The sequence below is a fragment of the Epinephelus fuscoguttatus genome, linkage group LG17, assembly GCF_011397635.1.
Source record: "Epinephelus fuscoguttatus linkage group LG17, E.fuscoguttatus.final_Chr_v1".
Classification (NCBI taxonomy): domain Eukaryota; kingdom Metazoa; phylum Chordata; class Actinopteri; order Perciformes; family Serranidae; genus Epinephelus; species Epinephelus fuscoguttatus.
In genome coordinates this window covers 22,620,445-22,641,301 of record NC_064768.1, presented here as the reverse complement: position 1 = coordinate 22,641,301, position 20,857 = coordinate 22,620,445, and the positions used below count along the sequence as shown (strand labels likewise).

Genomic DNA, 20,857 nt, shown 5'->3' with positions numbered 1-20,857 from the left:
AGTGACACGTTAGCCAGGCTGGGTGTGTGTCAATCAGTCAAGTGTGTGTGCGGAGAAAGCCCGCAGCAATCAGCTCACACCCCGTCTTCCCGAAAAACACCCCCCGGATAATGAAATACTCACATATACGCTGTCCGTCCGATTGTCAACACAGACACTTGACGAATTTCTCAGAAAGTCATCACAAAACACACCGAGCAGGCCCGCCCTCTGAGCCGCAGACTGTGTGCTCACTGTTGTTGTTGTTGTTTGGATTTATTATTGTTTATTCTAAAGAGCGCAACGAGCGTCCCTGGATATTCTCCGCAGTGAAATGTGCGCACATTGGTGATGCGCGGTGCGTTCAGACAGCTCCCACTGATAGACAGACACATCCAGCTGCCTTTCCGGCCTCTCCTTTACTCCACCCCTCCACAAGCGTCACCCTGACAGTCAGAGCCCACCTGTCAATCTGCGGCTCTAATTGTTCACTGGGATGGCTTTCATTTCAACGCCTTCCTGTCTGCGCACATATGCAGGAGAGGCGCGTCCTGTGCGTCAACATGCGAGTGGCCGATTTGTAAACTTGCAGGAAAACAGCAGAATGAGAGGTGCCTCGAAAAGTTGACGTGCAGCGTGTGTGTGTGGGGGAGAGATTTCTAAAAACCAACATGATATTTGGTTTAATAGTCACTGCTACAGTTGAGGTACAGCATCAATACACATCCTGCCTTTTAATTTGCAACACATACTCCAAAAAGCAAATAAAAAAGATAGATTATATCAACCAATAAACCTATTAATCTTTGTTGATCCGACACAAGGAGGATAATCTTCGCTACAAGCACAGCAACATCAGGCCTGACTGATTATTGGGATTATACCCTGAAACATCAATCACTAATAATTCATGTAAACAGTGGGACTTAAATTATGTGCATTGCAAAATCTCAAAAGTGCCACATTTACGCATGACATTATATCAAGTTTTCCCTTGCATAAAACATTTTATGGCTGATTTTTTTCCTCACCTATGCACAAAAACATAAGCGAAATAAGGAGCTCACTTGTTCAGACAGTCTTAAATGTGCAGTGCAGATCAGCTCTGAGCTCTGCTCCCAAGTTTGCTTAAAAAATGTGCAGATTTTTCGGTGACCTCTTTAGCGGGACAAAGGAGGCTGCAGATCGATTCGTTACACCTTTTTAGTGAGGCTTGTGGTGAAGGGGAGGGGCTCTGAATCCACAAGAGGCTCCATTAATAGCCTACACTCCATCCTAACTATTATCCACCATAAAGTGTTTATAAAGGGCACACAAGTAGGCTAATGTGATCTCAAATGAGACAGCATGATTTATCCGGTTACTGCAGGAGAGAATGGTGAAGAAGGGAGAAGAAGAGGAAAAGTTTGTTTTTATTACTGAGTTATAGAATCAGTAAATAACTTGGAGGAAGAGCGCATCCAGTCTGAAGTGAGCCAGCTCTCATGACATCCGTCTGCGGCCAGTTACGGGACTTAAGGACAGTATTCAGCCAGCTCCAGCGGCTCCGATCGGAGGTTTGGACCAAATCATTTACAAGAAGCTGGATTACAAACTCTCTGCAAACCGCCCTGGTTTAACAGACTCAGGTGAGTGTCTGAATTTACCCCTCCAGCCTCTTGTTATCTCAGTGAACAGGTAATAAACAGCCGGGTGTCTCCTCCTCATTACGCACAGCACTGAAACTCCTCACAAGATTTCTGCGTCTTTACGCTCGGTATTATTTTGTGCCATTGCCTGTCTGCGAAAACTGATCATCTGCGCAGAGAGGATGTCTGAGGTCGCCTATTATGTGGTAAAAGAAATACCAAGTACCGCCCCAGCATCTGTCTGTCCCTGTCTGTCAAAGCGGCCTGCCCGCTGATTGATGGAGCCGACTTACGTCACTAACATTTCCATCCCAAAACGGACAGACAGTAGAGGTGCAGCTCACAAATTATCACTCCTTATTTTGGATTTGCTTACACAATATAAAATGTGCATCTACTTTTTAAACTGGTCATATTTAGATTGAAATCCTTACAGTTTTAAATAAACACTACACAATAAAACCTGATCATACTAACATGAAATATAAGGTTTAACTTTAACTGTAACACCTTATTTTGTGGCTCCTTCTGGCTCACTTAAATAACCGTGAATGCTGTTGCTGAATATTAAGCAAACTGCTTGAATTTGCTGTTGTGTGAGGTAAATCCAGTGTGACCATGCAGAGCAGAAGTGTGCTCAGAGAGGTAGTTAATACTGCAGCACTTCATCCACTGAACAAAAACAGTAAAGGTTGGCTGTAATTACATCAGGGAAGCAGGTATAAGCTGCCTCACAGCCACTGAGTGGAGTTAACAGTTTTTTGTAACACAATTTCTTTCACTAGTTTTGCTGCAATATTAAAATCCAACAAGATAAACTGCTTATTTGAACAAAATAATACTTTCTGGCTTTTAAACTGCTTTCAACCTTCAGTGCTCATTATGATGTGAGATCTTTATTCAGGAAAATGTTCAGGTCAGTGAGTAAAAACTGAGAATAAATAAATAAAGCCAATCTTCTGTCATAATACACAACAAAAGTGAGAATATATTGGTGTGTTCACTTTTATTTTTTGGTGTTAGTTTCGAGAGTGAGGCTTCCTTTCTTGCACTCAAGGTTGCATGGTTTTTGGAATCACAGTAGAGAAGCTTGTGCAGGATCTGATCCTGGGCCAGCAGGGGGGGACATGTGGTTCAAGAGGCAGGGGTAGGAACCAGCTCTGCACTGAAATGTCTGAACATGAGCAGGACTTATTGAGAACGAGAGCACGATCGTATTAAAATGACAAAGTTTCCTGTTATTAGAAACAATTTTCTGTCTTTGTGGTGAATTTCTTGCACAGCGTCCGTCTCTTTTCATGGTATTTTGCTCATTTTTCCTTTTCTTTTTTGTCTCTCGTCTTTTTGGACGGCATATATACGACTACTGTGAAAGTACAAATGTGTATTTGTGTGTATCAGTTGGGCTTTTATTTAAAAGCATCCCTGAAAGTCACAGTCATGATTTACACTTTACAGCCCAGACAAAAAATATACTGTTTTCAATTTTGCACTTCTCTCTTCATAACCTTTGACCTATATGTGCAGTGTGTCATATGTCTAGATATGTGCATATTTTTCCAAACAGAAAGCCACACATAATCAGGACACATGATCCAAATTGCTTGCTACAGCAGCCACACTACCCTTGATGCAACTAGCCGTGTCCATGCGCATGTATGACAAAAGCCGAGCGCACAAACAGTTGTTTCCCGCCATCCCCAACTTGTATACATGAAGCCCCTCTTCCACACACTGTGGCACAATGACAGCGTGATGACATGTCATCTTGTTTCCTTCTCTTCTGCGTGACAATACTCCCCTCAGAGCGGGTGAGAGCAGCCATGTAGTCGTCATGTATATTTTACATACATTATTCTCTGCTTTCTTTTGTCTCCTGTCTTTTTTCTCTCTAGGTCTGACGTGACTATCTGCAAGGAGCAGCTGTTTATGAGATCGACTGGATCGTACTGCGAAGGAGCTCTGCAGGTTGTCGAATGAGGTGAGGGAGCTTGTTTGGAAAAAGTTGATACGTTTAAACTCACATGACCAAATCATGACAAAGATGTATGAAATAAAATATTGGGAATGATATGCCAGCAATCCATATTTACTCATATAAATGTGGTCAATTAATGTCAGTTCAACAGTGAGTGAGAAAAATCATTAATAGTAAAAACAGGATGTGTTAAATTTCAGCACATTTTTCACATGAACTCCCTGAATAATAACAATTTCTACTGAGCTATAATTTCATTTGGACTTTTTTCTGTATGCCGCCTAACAATTCTGAGAATTATTTGTAAAATCTAATAAGCAAATAAAACCAAATTCTTGCCTTGAGGTTTGTGTGTTCACATTTTGTCGACATCTTCGCACTAATCGTGGCGTGCTGCTTCCCGGTCAAACATGCAACACAAAAAATGTGCAACTTTTAAAACATCTTTAACAACTACTTTCCTTGTTTCTTCCTCTATTCTTCATCATCCTCACTACTATTTCTGTACTTTTCCTACTTCTATCATCATGTCAACCACAGAGAGCATCACATGAAAAAGAACTGCAAAGGTAGATGATATAAAACGTGTGTTAGAGCCACACACTGTAGTGTGATTTAATTCATTTACCACCTCTGTCTGACACCGGTTAACAAGCTAAAAATATGTTCAAGTGGATCTGTTTGCTGTGCAGTCAAGAGAAGTTTCCATACCGACAAAGTATACATTATTATACAAATATGATCCTAAAATGTTTCATCTGTCAACACATTTTATTTCAGTTAAATCTGAGGATGTATTTTGAATCACCTTGCAAAGTATATCAACAAAAATCATCATGACATAAACCAAGACTTTAACGCCCACCTCTTAATATTCATAAATAATTAACGTTGCATTGCAGATTTTGGCCTGTGGCGAACCACCCGAGCTATTTTGCAGCCATAAACCTCTGATGTCAAAAGGTTTGGGCTCCTCTGGCATGCGAGTACGAGTAATGCACCGCAAATGTGCTGTCAAGGGTTTAACGTGGTGTTTAACGTCTCGTTGATATGCTCTCTGACGAAGCTCCTCTTTTATATTTTAGTGTTAGTTAGCTGTGCGGAGCGGCGGACGTCCAAACTTATTCTTGGTGGACTAAAATAGAGTGTAATCTTTTCCCTTAGTGTCATTCAAATAAGTGAACATTTGGAATGACGAAGGCTTACAGCTTATGATAATGCCTCTCTTCATAATCTTGAGTAATCTTCAATCAATGATGGGTCCTATCAGATTCCAGACATTCATTGACAGCCTGAATATAAGAATATATAATAAAAAATTAATAAAGAAGAGGCTCTAACTTTGACATGAGCTATATCTCCACATCTATCAGATAAGACTGCATAATTAAAATGCCAAGTGTGAGTATGGATAGCGAGAGAGAGGCAGAGAAGGAAGGGTTTTGATATTTTATAGAGATTTACTTTTCCTCGACTTGTTTAATGTGTAGACTTAAAAAAAAAAAACCGATATGTTGCCGTAGTTTTGACAATGCAATTAAAGGTTTGTAATCCCCACCTGAGCTTTTTTTGATTTTTGTCAGTTTGGACGACGACTGTGATGAAATGCTGTGCAGCAGTGACAGATGCAAGTTTATTAAAGGATCCGAGTCTCGCAGGGATTCGAGGTGTTATTTTATAGCAGCAAGAAAGCTGAAAGCAAAGGAAATGGCTTCAGCTTGTTTACATGATCTGTGAAATAATTGTTCAGCAGAATACATGCACAGTGTCTGAAAGTGCATTTTTCTCCCCCTATTTAAACATGAGCTACATTACACACCACCACAGGCGCAACTTTATCTGAGATTTCCTGCTTCCGGGAAACAACCTTGCTCAAAAATCCTCCCCAACTCGGCGAAATAAAGTGACATATTTCACGTTTCAAAATACCAGCCTCTCTGACACGCACACTCCTTCCCTCTCCTCCTCCCTTCCCTTTTGTTTTCTTTGACACGTGCACTCCAATTAGCATTTTTCAGCCATTAAGGAGGAAAGAGACGCAGCCAAATGTTTGTCTCACCAAGCTTCTTTTTCCGACAGGACTCTTTGAGCCCCCTGTGAGAAAAAAAAAAAAAAAAATACAACATCCAGACAGACTCAATATTATCCTCAATGTTAACATGATCTTCTTCACATAACAATTACCAATAGCTTTGTCTGGGAAACTGATGCCACAATGCAACCGCGAGCGTTTATGAGAGCAGTTGTCAGTCTGCATTTGGAGCAATTAAAATGATTAAAATTACTTTTTATGAGGGAACACAAGCAACAGGGATTATTTTCTTTCTCAGTGACACCCTGTAATCAGTTAAACGTTTTCATTTTGTAAATATTTCCATTGCTTAGACACAAGAAGAAGTTTCCATGCACAGTGTGACTTCTCAGCACAAGGAGCTCCCTGTAACCTTTTGTGATAAAACACAAAAGAGTCTCCTGAGGATTACATGCAGAAACTGTAGCGCAGTGTTCAGTTACACAGTAAGGCTGCAGTTAGCAGTCGAGCTATTTTGTTATCAGTCTTCTTACGTGTCAAATTAGTGCATCCTAATCTTCGGCTTTACTCCTAAATTTAAATCTGTGAATCTCAAATTGCACAGATCCCTTGCTGCGGGCTCTGGCTGCAGAAATCCGTCACTGCTGCTGCTGTGCTGTACATTAAGGGAGAAAACACTCTTAAAAAGGTGCTTTTTCTGACATTAAAATGACTTGTGTGCACAGCGCCTGTCAATCCGTGCAGTTTGAGGCATATATTTATGAATAGGAACCTTTAATTAGGGCTTGTGTTTCCTCCCTAGTCACATTGAGGGATGGTCCTCGCCGACATTCATTAATGATAATCACCAAGAGCGATGGCATAGCTACAGGCCAAGTCTCAGGGGACCCGACACTTGAAAAGAAGCATTAAATTACACAGAGGGACTCTTTAATTGCAAAAAGGAAAATATATAGCCATCATTGTTAAATATGATCTTTTGTAAGCCTTTACTGGTTCAAGGATTTGTCTCAGGGTTTCTTATCCTCAAACTCTTTCAAAGGAATCTCGAGCCACATTTCTGCGATAATACACCACGGGGCCCTTTTTCATAACACTTATTTCTACCCCTCCTGGTTTTCTTTATTGCAAACCAAGCAAAAACTGGGAATATACGACCATTTTATACATTTGCATTTTGTTGTAAATTCAGATTTGACACGGAATTCAAATGCAAGTCGCATATCAAACTGTTTAAAATTGTACGTCGGCTACGTTGATGCAAAGCAGGATTGTGCGAGATTAGAGCAGACCCACATGAGACTGATGCAAACGGCTTTTGGAAATCCATCTTTAACACTTTCTTAAAAAATATATACACAAAAGAAGATCAGAGCAATCAGCACTCATTGAACTGTTCGGGGTTCGCCACATGTCTAAGGCCAGTGCTCGCCACTTGCTTGGAGATTTACTGTGTTTTGAGCGTAGGGAGAAACTGCAGTGAGTATACGGACAGTGGGTTAAGGAGGTCATGAATTACATCCAGTTGGGGAAGATTCAGAGTTCCATTAAGGGATCAATCCCGGAAAACTTAAACCTTTTTTGAAAATATGGAGGCAGATAAATTCAACTTGTAATATACCTTTTATTTCATTTTTATATTCTGAATTGTTCTTGTCCTCATGGAGCAGGTAGGCAACCCTGTCTGTTTCTTAACTGCTTCTTAATTAGGTTGCTGTGGCAACATAAACGCAGCCTGGATTATGTTCGCAGACATTTTGTTTAGGTATAGAAACACTACATTTAGGTACCGTGTAGCCTTTGTAAGAGGGTGGTTGGGGAGGTTGGTACAAAGGACAGAACTCCAGGTTTGCATCCAGACTCCTGCCTTAGGTTTAGGCAACAAAGCTCTTAAGTTAGGGTTAGTTAAAGATCTGGATTTTGGTTAAATGGTTGCCTGTTTTAGCGGAAAACAACTGAAATACAATGTCACTTAACATTTTCGCAACTTGCCAGATACGTTAAATAGCATCACTTCCTCCTTGTATTAATAGAAAATGTAATTCACTCAGCATCTGTTGTGTATAAACAGAATTTCCAGGGCTGATTTAGGGGAAGCTAAAACATATTTTTTTTTCATATGTTGCACATACTGCTTACATACATGTTAATAAAGGATCTTGATCCCCCCAAAAAATAAAGAAGTTGTGCATGGACACACAGACACATGCATGCATACACACATTTGTACTCACATACGCCCCAAACTCCTGACCTAATTGCTCAGTCTCACTCAACTAATTAATCACAGCTGACTTAACATGGTGACAAGGTTAGGTAGGTGACATTCTCCAAAAATCCGTCGTTCTGCCTCCTCTTTCTCTCTCCTCCTCTGGCCCTCTTTATTCATTAGTTTGTTCTCTTTGCTTCTTTCCAGTTCTCTTGTTTTTCTCATTTCTTTCCATCTTTCTTCTGATTTCTTTGTTCTCCTGTTTCTTTTTTCTTCCATGTCTCTTTACTTCTTTTTCATTCCATTTCTTTCATTTGTGTCTTTAGCTGCTTGTTTTCCTTCCACTTATGTCTTTACTTTTTCTGTCTTTTCATTTATATTTTCCAGTTCTTTACAGTTTTTTGTTCTTTGCCTACTTTCCCCACTTCTTTCGTCTTTCATTTCTTACTTTCAATTTCTGTCTCTTTCTTCACCTATTTATTTTTTCCTCATTTTGTCTTTTTACATTTTCTTCCTTTCATTCTTTTCCAGTTTTCTTTCCTTACTTTCTACCTTTCTTTCCCATCAGATCATGTCTAGCTAGAATTCAAATGGAGAGCATAACTTGGCCCACATCTATTTTTACCTGTTATTGGTGGTGGGGTGGGGGGGGCTCTGCAGAGGTGAGAGTGGGCATGCTGGGAAAGAAGGAGGGTTAGGGGCGGGGTCACAATGCTCCATTAATCAAAAAGAATGACACTCATGTCGTCCCTGACAACCATCCTGCCACCCGTACGTCTGTTCCCCTCCTCCTCCATCCCACTCAAACAGGACAACTTTAGTGATGGGGAGGGTGAAGACAGAAGAGAATGAGAGAGAAAGGGGGGGGTGGGTGGGTGGGGGGGTGAGCGAACTTTATTAATCAAGCATCTCAGATTAATTGTTATGAAGTGTCACCCATAAATTCTCCATTTGGATTTAATAATCTTGGAGGTAGACTTAACAATCTCTGTCGTGATTTGAGTTTTATTGAAGAGGCTGCAGAGAGAGGGAGAGAGGGAGAGACGGAGAGGGAGAGAGATGCAGTGACACAAATAGCTTCTCAGCGGACAGTCCCTCTCCGCATGACAGTTATGAAATACAATTATCAGCCAGATCTGCTTAAGAATTCATCAACTGCACCCCTGCCTTCCAAGGAGAGAAGGGAAAAAAATCCTACATACAAAGCAAGTCTTAACTGATAAGACTTCTTTTTTTCCCCCGCAGTCCTTAAACTATCATTTCAATTTTTCTCTGTCTCCGACATGTTAAGTCACTGTAAAGGTATGGTGCGCGTATCGCTTTGAAAGGCCTCTGTGCATTATATTAAAGCATAAATCATTAGGTAATCAGGGAATATGGTAAATGACACACCACATGCAAATCACCCAGAGAGTGAGTAGTTTGTTTGAAATGTATTACCCGTTGGTTTGCATCAGGGTCAATAATAGCAGTTAATCTCGGTGTGCAGGGAAAATATACTGTCAGTGAATCGTACAACACCCTGTCAGCTCTCAAAAGTAACAGAATCATAAAACGCAAATGATTTCAATCAATTGTCGTCTAATTGCAGTCATATCTTTTGAAATGACCGAAGAACAGCCACTATATAGGTTGACAGTGTGCATAAAATTAGCATAGCTTTGCATATTGCATTGCCATTAATGTTAGTTTTATTGGAGGCTTGGGTTTTCCTGCTCTTTTTGCACAATGGCATTGTCTTAAAGGAACAAGGACAAGACAGTCCATATGATAGCTACAGATACGGTTTAACTCAACTATCATTAAGACACTTTAACAAAATGGGGCTAATTTCTCCCTCAAAGTACAGCATCTGGTCTCGTTTCTATCTGAGAACAATATTTCTTCTGATCCAGGAAAGCTATTTCCCAAGAAAAGTAATCTGTCCAGTGAGGACGGGCTGACAAAAGACAGATCTGAGGGATAGAAAACGACTCTGTCTTTGTTCAGAATAATAATGGAAAGTCTTTATGTGACAATTTTTGGGAGAAGCTTGTTAAACATGTGCCTTTAACTACCCGTTACCCTCCGCCAGATATCATCCTGATCAATGACACCCCGGCTCTGTGAAAAATTACGATAGCTGGCGCCGCGGTAAATGTTTTAGCTATCAACACTGCTTCATCCCCCGTCACCAAACACCACAGCCAATCCTTCACTGACACCACATCGTGGCCTCGGCCTGGTTAAATCCAAGCCCATCTTCTCCCATCAGTAATTGCAGTTGTCTGCTCGTGATGTGTGACTTCTGAACGATTCCTTCACTTCAGGATCATCTGTTTTAGTGAGTCAGGAGCTCTAATTCAATGACATGGTGAAGAAATTTTCAAATAATGTTGTGACACTTGAGCACTGCAGGAGGCCAGGCCACGGGCAACCCCTTGGTGTGTTTACATGCACTGTAATAATGTAATTAAGACCAGAGGAGAACAACACAAATTACTACAACTATCATGTTAACCCTTTAAGTTTAAGTATATGAATCAAGGCCGTAAACAGAGTAGATATCTAAAACTCTATCAGCAGAGCATGATCTTACATCTCTCTTTCAAATCACTTTCACTCTTTATCAGTAGAGTGAATGTGAAGTGGTTTGTCTGAAGTGATGGGTTTGAAGGAAGAACTAACAATGCAATTATTACATTGCATTAGGGAGTTCTTAACAATCACCAACAAAGTCACTGCATTTTCTTTTATATGGGTTTCCCCATTGATCTTGTAGGCTACCTTACATCTTTCTGGACATGCACTATCAAGTAACTTGTGGAAGTGCCAGAAATCTAAAACAAAAAAGGCCAAGCTAATGGAAACACATATTCTAAAACACATACAATGCTTTGACGTTGCTTTTACCGCCATTTTTTATATATCTTTTTGTAGGGGATGATATAAAAACATACCTGGATGCATGTGGATCAGAAAAGACAAATTCCTGAGTGCTATTCTTTTCCTGTTTTGGTTTCGTAATGGTTGTCGAACGTCCTTTGTGCCGTAAATTGAGCCTTCATTTTTGTTGTGAGATTGTACCTGATGACCGACAGAATTGCGTAGTGAAAACGAGGCTCATAGGAAACCCTGACAGTGTCATTATTCTATAGAGATGACATTGTGCAATCAACATTTACTTCATAATGGTAAGTTAAAGCAAAAGACGTTGCCTTCTAGTTTAGAAAGCACCAGTCACAAGTGCTTAAATAATTACATTTTTGTTCTTTGCAGCATTACAATAGTTTTCTTATAGGAAATTCTGATGTGTGTATGAAAACTGCAGGCCGTACTGTTTATTATATTACTGCCTTTCTGGTTGTTTGTTATGAAACCATAAATACCATCACTGGTACTGGGTGTCGGCCATGTGGAGACTGTTCTCCCAAGAAAACAACAGAATCAGTTGTTTTAGGAAGTGCCTCAAAACGACAGGTTTACACTTAGGTCACAAAGCCTTCTAGTGACCGTAGGAATTATGACAAAAGGAAAGGAGGAAGTCAGGTGCCACTGTTAAAAGCAACAAAGTCAATAGAAAGTCACACCTTACGATAGGAGACAAAAGTGTTGTCAAACATATAGATCTATGGATTCATATCAATTCTAGCCTGGTCTTACTCCCAACTCATCAAACACTGACACCTGATCATCAGTATCGTCATCAGATACTGATGGTCAGCGACACCCTTTAGTGACGGTATGCATTTTTTGACACTTTAAGCAACCACTGTAGTAGAAGGAGCGAGAAAGGTCAGAGGGAAGGTCAACAGGTTAAACAGATTCTGGACTTTCATGCAGGAGACTGCTGTTTGTGTCCTGTGTAGAACCAAAAGTCAGTTGAGTTCTTCTCATGACAACTTAGTGTGCTAGTAAGTGTAGCATGCTACATGAGTAACATATGTCATGTGATGTTACTTAACATTAGTAACAAATGTACTTATTTTAAGCCAAACCACGATGTTTTTTCTAAACTTAACCATGTGCTTTTGTTGCCTCAAGGAAGGCAAAACGCTAAAGCAAGTAACTGTAAAAACTAAGTATTCTTCTCATCTACGTTCAAAGTTTAGTTTGAAAACAGAGTGTATGAATGTAATAAGCAATAACCGTACATTACCTGTATAAACTGAGGTTTATTTTGAAAGTTATGTAACAAGCATAAATTGTACCTGAACGTCCAAAATCAACACAGGAGGGGTACCTGGTGTGTCATAGTTTAACGTTTAGGGCCAGTGACCAAGTGTCAGCATTTGAGGAGTTGGGAGTGAAAATGTGTTTTTGATTTTGAGTATTTGAAACCATACTTCCACACCTGCTCTGTTTGGTTCAGTTCAATCCAACTCAAGTTCATTTGCCCCTAAGTGTGGTTTGTTTGGGCAGGGTTAAACACAGCAATTACACTCAGGTGCACACCAAAGCAACCAGACCAGGAACTTCTTGTTACAAACGAACTCTGGTGCGGCTCATTTGTGATGAGAACGTGTTCCGACCTCGATCCAAACCAACTGCAGTCACATGACACATTGTTTGGGTTAAACATGAGCGTGTTACAGTCCTGGAGGATTATTACTGTGCATGCACCTCCTCCTGTACTGCCTTAATATGCACATTCAGCACATCCAATGCATCAAAACATTGTTTTCTAGTTGGAGCCGTGCCTTGTTTTCAAACTGTATGGTTTGACTAAAATGAACAATGACAGCAATATAGTCCACGATGAGCAGCGCTAAAATCAACCTGCGTAGTTGTCCCTCCATCATGACATTAGTAAGTGTCATGTTTATTTCGCAAGTGTACTCTTCTTCAAGGTTTTGTTTACTTCCTGGATTTTTCCCACATGGAAATTCTGACCAATCAAGAGCAGCTTTCTCATGCAAGCATTTTATCTGTTCTGCTTGTAAATGCTGCCGTGAGAACACGAACCAACTCTAGACAATTATGCAGCTTTGTTACAAAATTAGTCCTTGATTCAGACCAAAGCAAGATAACTCTAGGTCTGAAAGCACCCTTATTGTTAATGTTCTCTACAGTCATTCTGATGTTTTCTGCTACTAACCCAGATAAGAAAAGTCATTGTTGTCATGTTACAGCCTTTTTATACAAATCTTTCAATAAAAATGTATTTGTATACCCTCTATGTCAATTTTTCTATGTCGTATTGAAAATAGTATTGAATATCAGTATTTTTCAAGGAATTGTATTGAGGTTAGAAATTCCAGTGTCGTGACAACACCAGGAGACAGCTGTTTGTTTCCCATTTCCTACCACCAGTCAACAATACTTTCATTTCTTGTCAACATCGCACACTTTTGTGAAACTACTTCAGGTTGTTTTTTGCATCATCACATCTGCAAACGGAGCACCTTAACATCATTTAAACAGTATGACACATTGTTTCTACTGAATAAAAAAAATAGAAGATCCAACTCTCCACCCCACTGCCCCCTCCGTTCATTGCGTCTGCCCCAGTGGTCAAGGACACCCGTATCAGTGGACGTCAGGGTAGGCCCCATCCATCAGAGGGCTATGGGTAATGGAATCAACCGGTGACAATGATCATCAGCACTGCAAACAATGGCCCATAAACATCCCTTGACAAGTGGTCAAATGCGAGAAAGGCGAGGTGGGGGGTTGGGCGAAGGTTTGAGGAATTGTATGTGAGCGTGTGTGTGTGTTTATGTGTGTGCGTCCACATGTGTGAGTCAGTCAGACAGAGAGAGAGAGGCTGTAACATGAGGTGAAGTAGCAGAGAAATGGTGAGGAAGATATCTCCCCAGGGATGATGTGGTAGGGCAACACGCTACCTCTGAAAACAAATGTCCCCTGTGGGTCGGAGTTCAGACGTGCCTCAGCTCATTTTAAGAGTTCGCTTCCACTACTTTCTCTCTATCTTCCTTTGTTTCTTGCTCCTTTAAGATGAGTTTTTATCTGAGTTTTGTTTTATCAGATCACTAGCAGCAGGGAGGGTGAGGGACAACTGGTGGGAAAAGATTTATATATACACCTTTGCCTGCTTTTTAATGAAAATTCTCATTCAATATAGGAAATTGCAAAAAAAAAAAACCGGAAACTTCTAACCCGGATAAAACACTTCCAGTTCAAGCCTAAAATTGCTTGCTCCTGCCAAAATACTCTAAGTAAAATGTGTCCAATCACTGTTTCCATTTCCCTCCCCGTCAGCGCTGAATAAAACCCAATTAGAGAGAAGCTGAGGATTTCAAAGAAAGCAGAAAGTAGTTTTCTCTTTATGTTAAGTTTCTTAAGCAAGGAGCAGTTGTTGCTTTTGTCAAGCTGGGTGTTTCGTCACTCCATTTTTTGTCAGCTGGTTTCTGTCTCTGCAGCACTGTCTCTCTCTCTCTCACACACACACACACACACACACACACACACACACACACACACACCCACCAGTTTAATTAGCCATCATTTGTCTCAGTTTTCCTTCTTTTCCGCTGTTTATCCAAACGTCAGGAATGACACTGGCCAATTAGTGCAATGAAATAGTTTAACCCTCTCTAACACTTAGAACAGTACAAACCAAGGGGGATATTTGCTTGGAGCTCAAGGACTGGTGTGTTGCATCTATGTGTCATTGAGTGAGAGTGTGTGTGTCGAGGTGTAAGGAAAGGGTTTCAAACAAAAGAAAACTGTGAATGAGGAAGCACAGCGGGTGTTTAGTAAAGATATTCTTGTTGTTTTTCTCTATTATTAGGTCAATATTATTTGTAGAATGTTATTTCAGGCTCATCACACACAAGAGGACTTTGTTATTGGCACAAAACGTGTGATAGTGTGACAGAGAGAATCATTATTTTATGTTTTGTCATTACTGGCAGACTAAATTGACCCTAAGATTGGCTCGCTCTTCAAAAATCCAGGGCAACAGCTGGATAATGGGTGCCGTAGTGATTTACTAATTGTCTTCAGGATTCAAATTAATAATTGGCAAAGCTTTAGCTGAAGTGCACATCTAAGTACTCTTTGTCGTTCACTTGTATCTTCAGAAAAAGGGAAAAAAAAAACTGCAAAAGGCAGCTGAGACGATATCATTAACAGCCTCTCCAAATTGAAACAGTCATCAAGAGTGTCTTTAAATGTCTCTGGAAGCTTTTTGTTGAGTGCAAATGACATCTCGCTCATTTTGCTGGTGGCTACATGACTGATGTGTTGAATAAGACAGTCCGTTTTGACGCTTTTGAAGGCCGCGGGGTTTGAAGTATATGATTCTGAAGTGCCAGCATATGCTTAGCGAGATAAGTAATTTGACACACAGACATCACAGCCTGCAAATCTTTCGTCTGGCTGCCTTGAGTGTCCACGTCGGGCGCTTTTTCAAGAACACTTTACAACTGTCACAACTGACTGTCAGCGCACAAATGACACAGGCAAACGAGCTCATTTTGAACACAGATTAAGACAGCTGTCATATCAAAAAAAAATATAAATTCATCCAGACTAAAAATACCATCAATTTGATCTCAGGCGCTTTAAAAATTAATTTGCTATTTAAGAACCAAACAAACCTCCTTTTTAGCGTCGGTTTGTTCATTAGAGTAATTAAATTAACTAATCGTCCACGGGAGTGAAGCTAGATTTAAAGCAGGAATCATTGAAAGCAACACAGCAATAACACAGACATTCAGATGACAGAAAAGCTTCCCATGCTTTTTTATTTCTCTCTGAATAAGACATAAAGACACCGAATACCACTACACACAAATGAAAATATAGTATATACATATATATGCCTACGCACGACACATGCACATTCACACACACACGCCAGCCGCGGGGGGTGGAGGGGGTCAGAGCTGCAAACGAAGTCACTGACATTGTGGCACTTCTTTGGCAGCGTTGTGCAGGTGTCGTCTGCACACAGGCTTCTGAATAAATGGATCTGAAATGATTTACCTAGGGTATCTGCCACCTGAGCACCGACACATGCACCCCTCCCCGCATACACACCCAACACAAGCTCCTTCCCTCCCTCCCTGTTGTTCATACAGAGACGCTGACGCAGACACACACCAACACCAAGAGGGGAAAAGAGAGAAATCTGGCTGAGTAGCATCCCATTGTGTCACCCTGAGTCACATTATCTGACAAACACACTGATTTACCAATGTGAGTTTTATCCTACAGTTTAGAGTCTCTTTTTGTGATCTGAGCTGATTTATACCCATTTGTTTTCAGACATAATGGAGAATATGACTGAGGTCACGCTAAGAATAGCCCATTGCCTGACCTCAGCTTCTCCAGCGAAGTCTGCAGCATTATCGGCTGAAATATCCACTGCTACATGCTAACAACAAGAGACGTCTCTACAGAGGCAGCAGCGCACAGGACGACTGGCTTAGGGCAAGACATCTGGATCACGGCGGCTGTTGTCACCTACAAGCCACTTGCATTCATCCTGTAGAAGAGTACAGCTCTTTGTGTTTGCGATAAAAATGCAGCGTATGTGAGTTAATAAATATGCTGAGTATGGAAACTGTTTTTGCTATAAAGCTTTGTCTCCGTGTGTTGGTTCATTCTGAAATGACCTGACTATCACTTGATGAATATGGGGATGCTGTTATAATAAATACATGCTTTACCAGTTGTCAGACGCAGGACCTTATTAAAGAGTTAACTTTTTGGAGGATGAACAGTGAATACTGTGGACATTTGAAACAATGAGACACATAGGTTTCACACCAAACACACAAGTGTGACATTCTGCATTTCCATTTCCAATGAGGAGAGCAGCTGTGAGCCTTAATAGCATCCACATCCCCGATTTTTCAACAGAGTTCGCAGACACAATTTAAGAAAACTGAACTCTGACCTTGAATACACAATTCTGTCATTAAGAGGACAAATGTTTTAATGGCATTAATTTAACATTAAAGAAAAATGAAGACAACCTTCATTTTGTTTATCTCTAAGTTATCTCACTCTACCCTCCAGTCCTCCTGGGATTTGAGTTTTTCAAAAATCTCATGCATGGCAGCAAAGGTCACAAAGGAGAGGTACACCAGGTTAGGGAATTAATATTGTGGTTGTTTCTATTTCCAACACAGTCTGTATCATAGCCTGTTTCCTTCAAATTGTTGCACACATCTCAGATATGTTCAGCAATTCAAATAAATAATGAGTAAGTAATAATGAGTAAGTAACAATAACTTAAGTGAAATAAAATGGCAATTCAGTGTGATTATCAAGTCAGCAGCATTACAGAGCACTGAACGTGCTGCGATCACTCATGCAAACTGTGCCCTCTCAGTGCATCATTAGAAAACTGCAGAATAAGGTGGAATATTCACCAAGTTTGGTTTTGAGTGAGTATTTCATTCAATACGAAGAAAAGCCAACAAGAAAGTATAAGACAGAGAAATGCTTTTACTGCCCAGGTATACAGAGGGTTAACGGTTTGACTGTCCAGGTCTGATTGGAGACACGTCCCCGGCAGATGGGCAAAAAAAAAAGTTGACACTGACGCAAAGGAGAAAAACAACAAAGTCAAGAGGTGAAAAACGGAGGCATCAAAGAGATACATCATCATCCCACCTCTCTGACACTCTGTAGGGCTTGACCTTACCAGGCTGCTGGGTTGTCAGAGTGGCGTAATCAAGTAGTAGGCAGGGCTGCCAGACCTGCCCTGGTCTGAGAACATGCACAGCCCTAACTTCATCAGTACAGCTGATACATGTGCATAAAGAGGGTTTTTAAAGTGGCTGTTTCACCTTTCTTTCATATTCATTTTTCTCCCCCCCCACACAGACAGCACAGTGAAGATATGGGTCAAACAGAGAAGTGAGGTATGAGATATTTTACCAACACTGAACAAATACACTGACTGACAACTGAGAGTAAAATAATAAACTAAAACATATTTTTAATGAAATTCAACCTGCCTTCGGATCACTTACAAAGAAAACAGGAGTGTGACTTAAAGGGACAGTTCACCCCAAAATCAAAAAGACATTTTTTTTCTCATACCTGTAGTGCTATTTATCAGTCTAGACTGTTTTGGTGTGAGTCGCTAAGTTCTGAAGGTATTGGCTGTAGCAATGTCTGCCTTCTCTCTTATATAATGAAAATGCACTCGGCTTGTGGCACTCAAAGACCCCAAACAAATACATTTGTTAAAAATCAGCAGCACTGTTCCTTTCTAGAAATCATGACCCACTTACTCAACATAATGCGCAGACTCTTTTCTTTCTGCCAACTAACACCTGTCAACTGTATCACGGTGCAGAAAGAAGCTGGTATCTACTCTTGAATTAGAGTGTATTGCTATCTCACCTGAGCTAGCTAACGTTACAGCTTAGCCAAGAAAGACTTGAAAATGTATTTCCTAGGATAGCAAGGGCTATCCCAGATTAGAGTTGGTTAGAGTTACGGTAACAATGTCAAGGGAAGACGATCATAGGCAGAGTAAGGCAGAGTAGGGCAAGTCATCAAGATCAAGTTCGTGAAGACTCCACTAAAATTTACATGTTGTGCTATCAGTAGCATGAGTCTCTTGTCCATGAGTAGATGCACTCTTCCTTCTGCACAGTGATACGGATGGCAGGTGTAGTTTGGCAGAAAGAAAACAGTTCCTATATGAAACTGCTCACAACAAGGTCTGTGGGTTATCTTGAGTAACCAGGTCATGATTTCTGGAAAGAGACATTGCTGTTGAGTCTTACAAATTAATTTTTTTGGCGCTTTGAGCACCACAAGCTGAGTGCCATCTAGCTCCATTATGTATGAATGACTGACATGATAAAAAACAAACAAGACAAAGATAGCAGTGTCTGAAAAGGAGTAGGCTGAAGTAAAACGTATATGTCCCTACCCCTCTCTTACATTTCTTCTTTTAACACATATATTATTTCAATGAATTCCCAATTTTATTTACAACTAATATACAACTATCCCGGGTCTATTCACCACCCAATTAAGTAAATAAATAATAAACCCAGTTTATTTACAGTCCAAATACCACACAGTGTTACATAATAAATATGCACTCTCCTAACACAACTTTTCCACATCTAAAAATCTGACAAATTTATGACAGATTTATATTTGTGCTTTGTTTCAACTGATCACACCCTATACACTGAAATACAGACTCTTCTTAGTTGTGCGAACACATTGTTTCTTAAAAATGAAATTCTCCTCCTATAACACTCCTTCCCTGTCAGAAAACATTTTTTAATTTTGCCCAGGAGTGAATTATTTCTCACTTTAAACATGCTTGTTGCAGTTTTACTTACTCCATGTTGCGTACTGTCCTGATTGCTCTCTGTATATTATATTCAAGAGAAGGCAGACATCTCTGTGGCTGATATCTCCAACACTCTGCAGCTCACACCGAAACAATCTGGAGAAATAATTAGCGCAACATGATTAGAAGAAAAATGTGTATTTTTAATTTAGGGAGAAACTGTCCCTTTAATTGTCAAATGGCACATCTTTTACATAACAGACTGCCTTCAAAAAACCTGTTTTGTGAAGAATCAAATGACCTTTTATAAGAAAGGTGTCTGAGTATAGTTATCCTGTGAGCATATGTTTAATGTCACATTGTACTTTTCTTGTGTATTGTCCACTCACCCACTAAATCATGTACGGTAATCACAGGAAAACCCTGATTATGACAATGTATTTTACGCACACACGCATGCAACCCTTGGTTTTTTTTAAAGACAGTAGTATTAATTCCACTGCTATCCACAAAGTCCAATTTAAAAGTGGCGACTAAGAACATGAATATCATTAGAGCCGTATTAAAAAATCGCATTGACCTTTCCGTGGTTGTGTGAGTGGACATCAAACCCAACTTTTTAAAGTCTCACCAATGTAGAGTGCTATTAACATATGCCGGTCTTCATAAATTATCTGTCACATTATAAAAAAAAAAGAAAAAAATTAAGCACAACTCTACAATTTTATGAGCCTGTAAAGGTGAAGGCCATGCATATTAAGTTTTTCATGCACCGTGAACTTTTGAGGCATGCTACAATAGGTTATATAATTAATTTCTGCAAGAATCCCTGAGTTATATCTTCTCAACATTTTCCTCGTTCTTAAAGGGTGATAGTCTCCTGGTGCTGAGGAATGTAAAACTGAGGGAATATCCATTATCGTCTTGCAACAAGGTTCAAAGTTCAATATTACTGACTCCAACACACAACACATACACCTAGATAAACCAAAAAATCTTATAAAATACAAGAAGATAATGATGCCAGTGCAGTTATATCTTATTATCAGCCATTCTTCTGTTGCGAGTCCAGAGGTTTAACAGGAGTTAGTAGTAAGCCAAAACATCGTAACAGTATTAACATTTAATACTTCCCTTCTGTTTCTGTAATCAGTTAAGCTGAAAAAAGGGTCGTAGATAGTATTCGGGTCAAGAGTCTATTGTCTTCACCACTGACAGACATACTACAATTGTCAGTGATACAAATCTGTATCTGCATTATGAATCAGTCTGCATTCAATTGTAGGATACAGAGAAGCGGTCTGTTTGCTCAGAGCCCTCATCACATTGTGGTTGTTTACTGAATGTAATCATCTGGTTTACTGATGGAGTTAATTTAAACCTGCATGACATCCTCTGCGTGCATAAGAATGTGAAATCATTTTGCTCCATTTCTCATGATAATTGGTTTCTGGGGCGCGTTTTCATATCTTAACATCACTTGTTCTTCTCATCTTTTTTCTCACAAAGATCTTCATGTGAAGAATGACAACTTTCAGACTAAAGTCTCATTTATGTTGTTAACAAGCTCTTAAATCCAGCTAACATCTAACAAGGTGATTATGATTGTTACAATCTGATGTGTTATCAGTTTAGTGCCACTATTATATACACCAGGGCTGCGTTTATACAGAACTGGTGCTGGTCCATGTGTCCTGGAAGATTTCAGTGTCCTGGACAAATGTTTATTGGGTTTAAAAATAACTGATAGGGAGGCTATGTAGATAATGACATCATTAAAGCATGTAGATTTAAAATACTGTTACTGAAA

The 20,857-nt window shown here is 40.0% G+C and overlaps 1 protein-coding gene and 1 long non-coding RNA gene across 4 annotated transcripts in view; one reads left to right on the top strand and one right to left on the bottom strand.

The window, feature by feature from the left end:
* Positions 1–20,857, bottom strand: part of tshz1 (teashirt zinc finger homeobox 1) — a 141,516-nt gene that overhangs the window by 34,039 nt on the left and 86,620 nt on the right. The window contains exon 1 of one of the 3 annotated variants that reach the window (XM_049603028.1): positions 124–495. The exons of the other annotated variants lie outside the window; for them this stretch is intronic. The gene's annotated coding sequence lies outside the window, so the exon portion shown is untranslated. Of the gene's footprint in view, positions 1–123; positions 496–20,857 lie in introns of those variants that run through there. 3 annotated transcript variants of the gene reach the window in all.
* On the top strand, positions 966–16,343 carry LOC125905146 (uncharacterized). Its single transcript, XR_007451624.1, has 3 exons — positions 966–1,607; positions 3,503–3,588; positions 16,041–16,343. It is a non-coding gene; the product is annotated as an uncharacterized LOC125905146 (long non-coding RNA).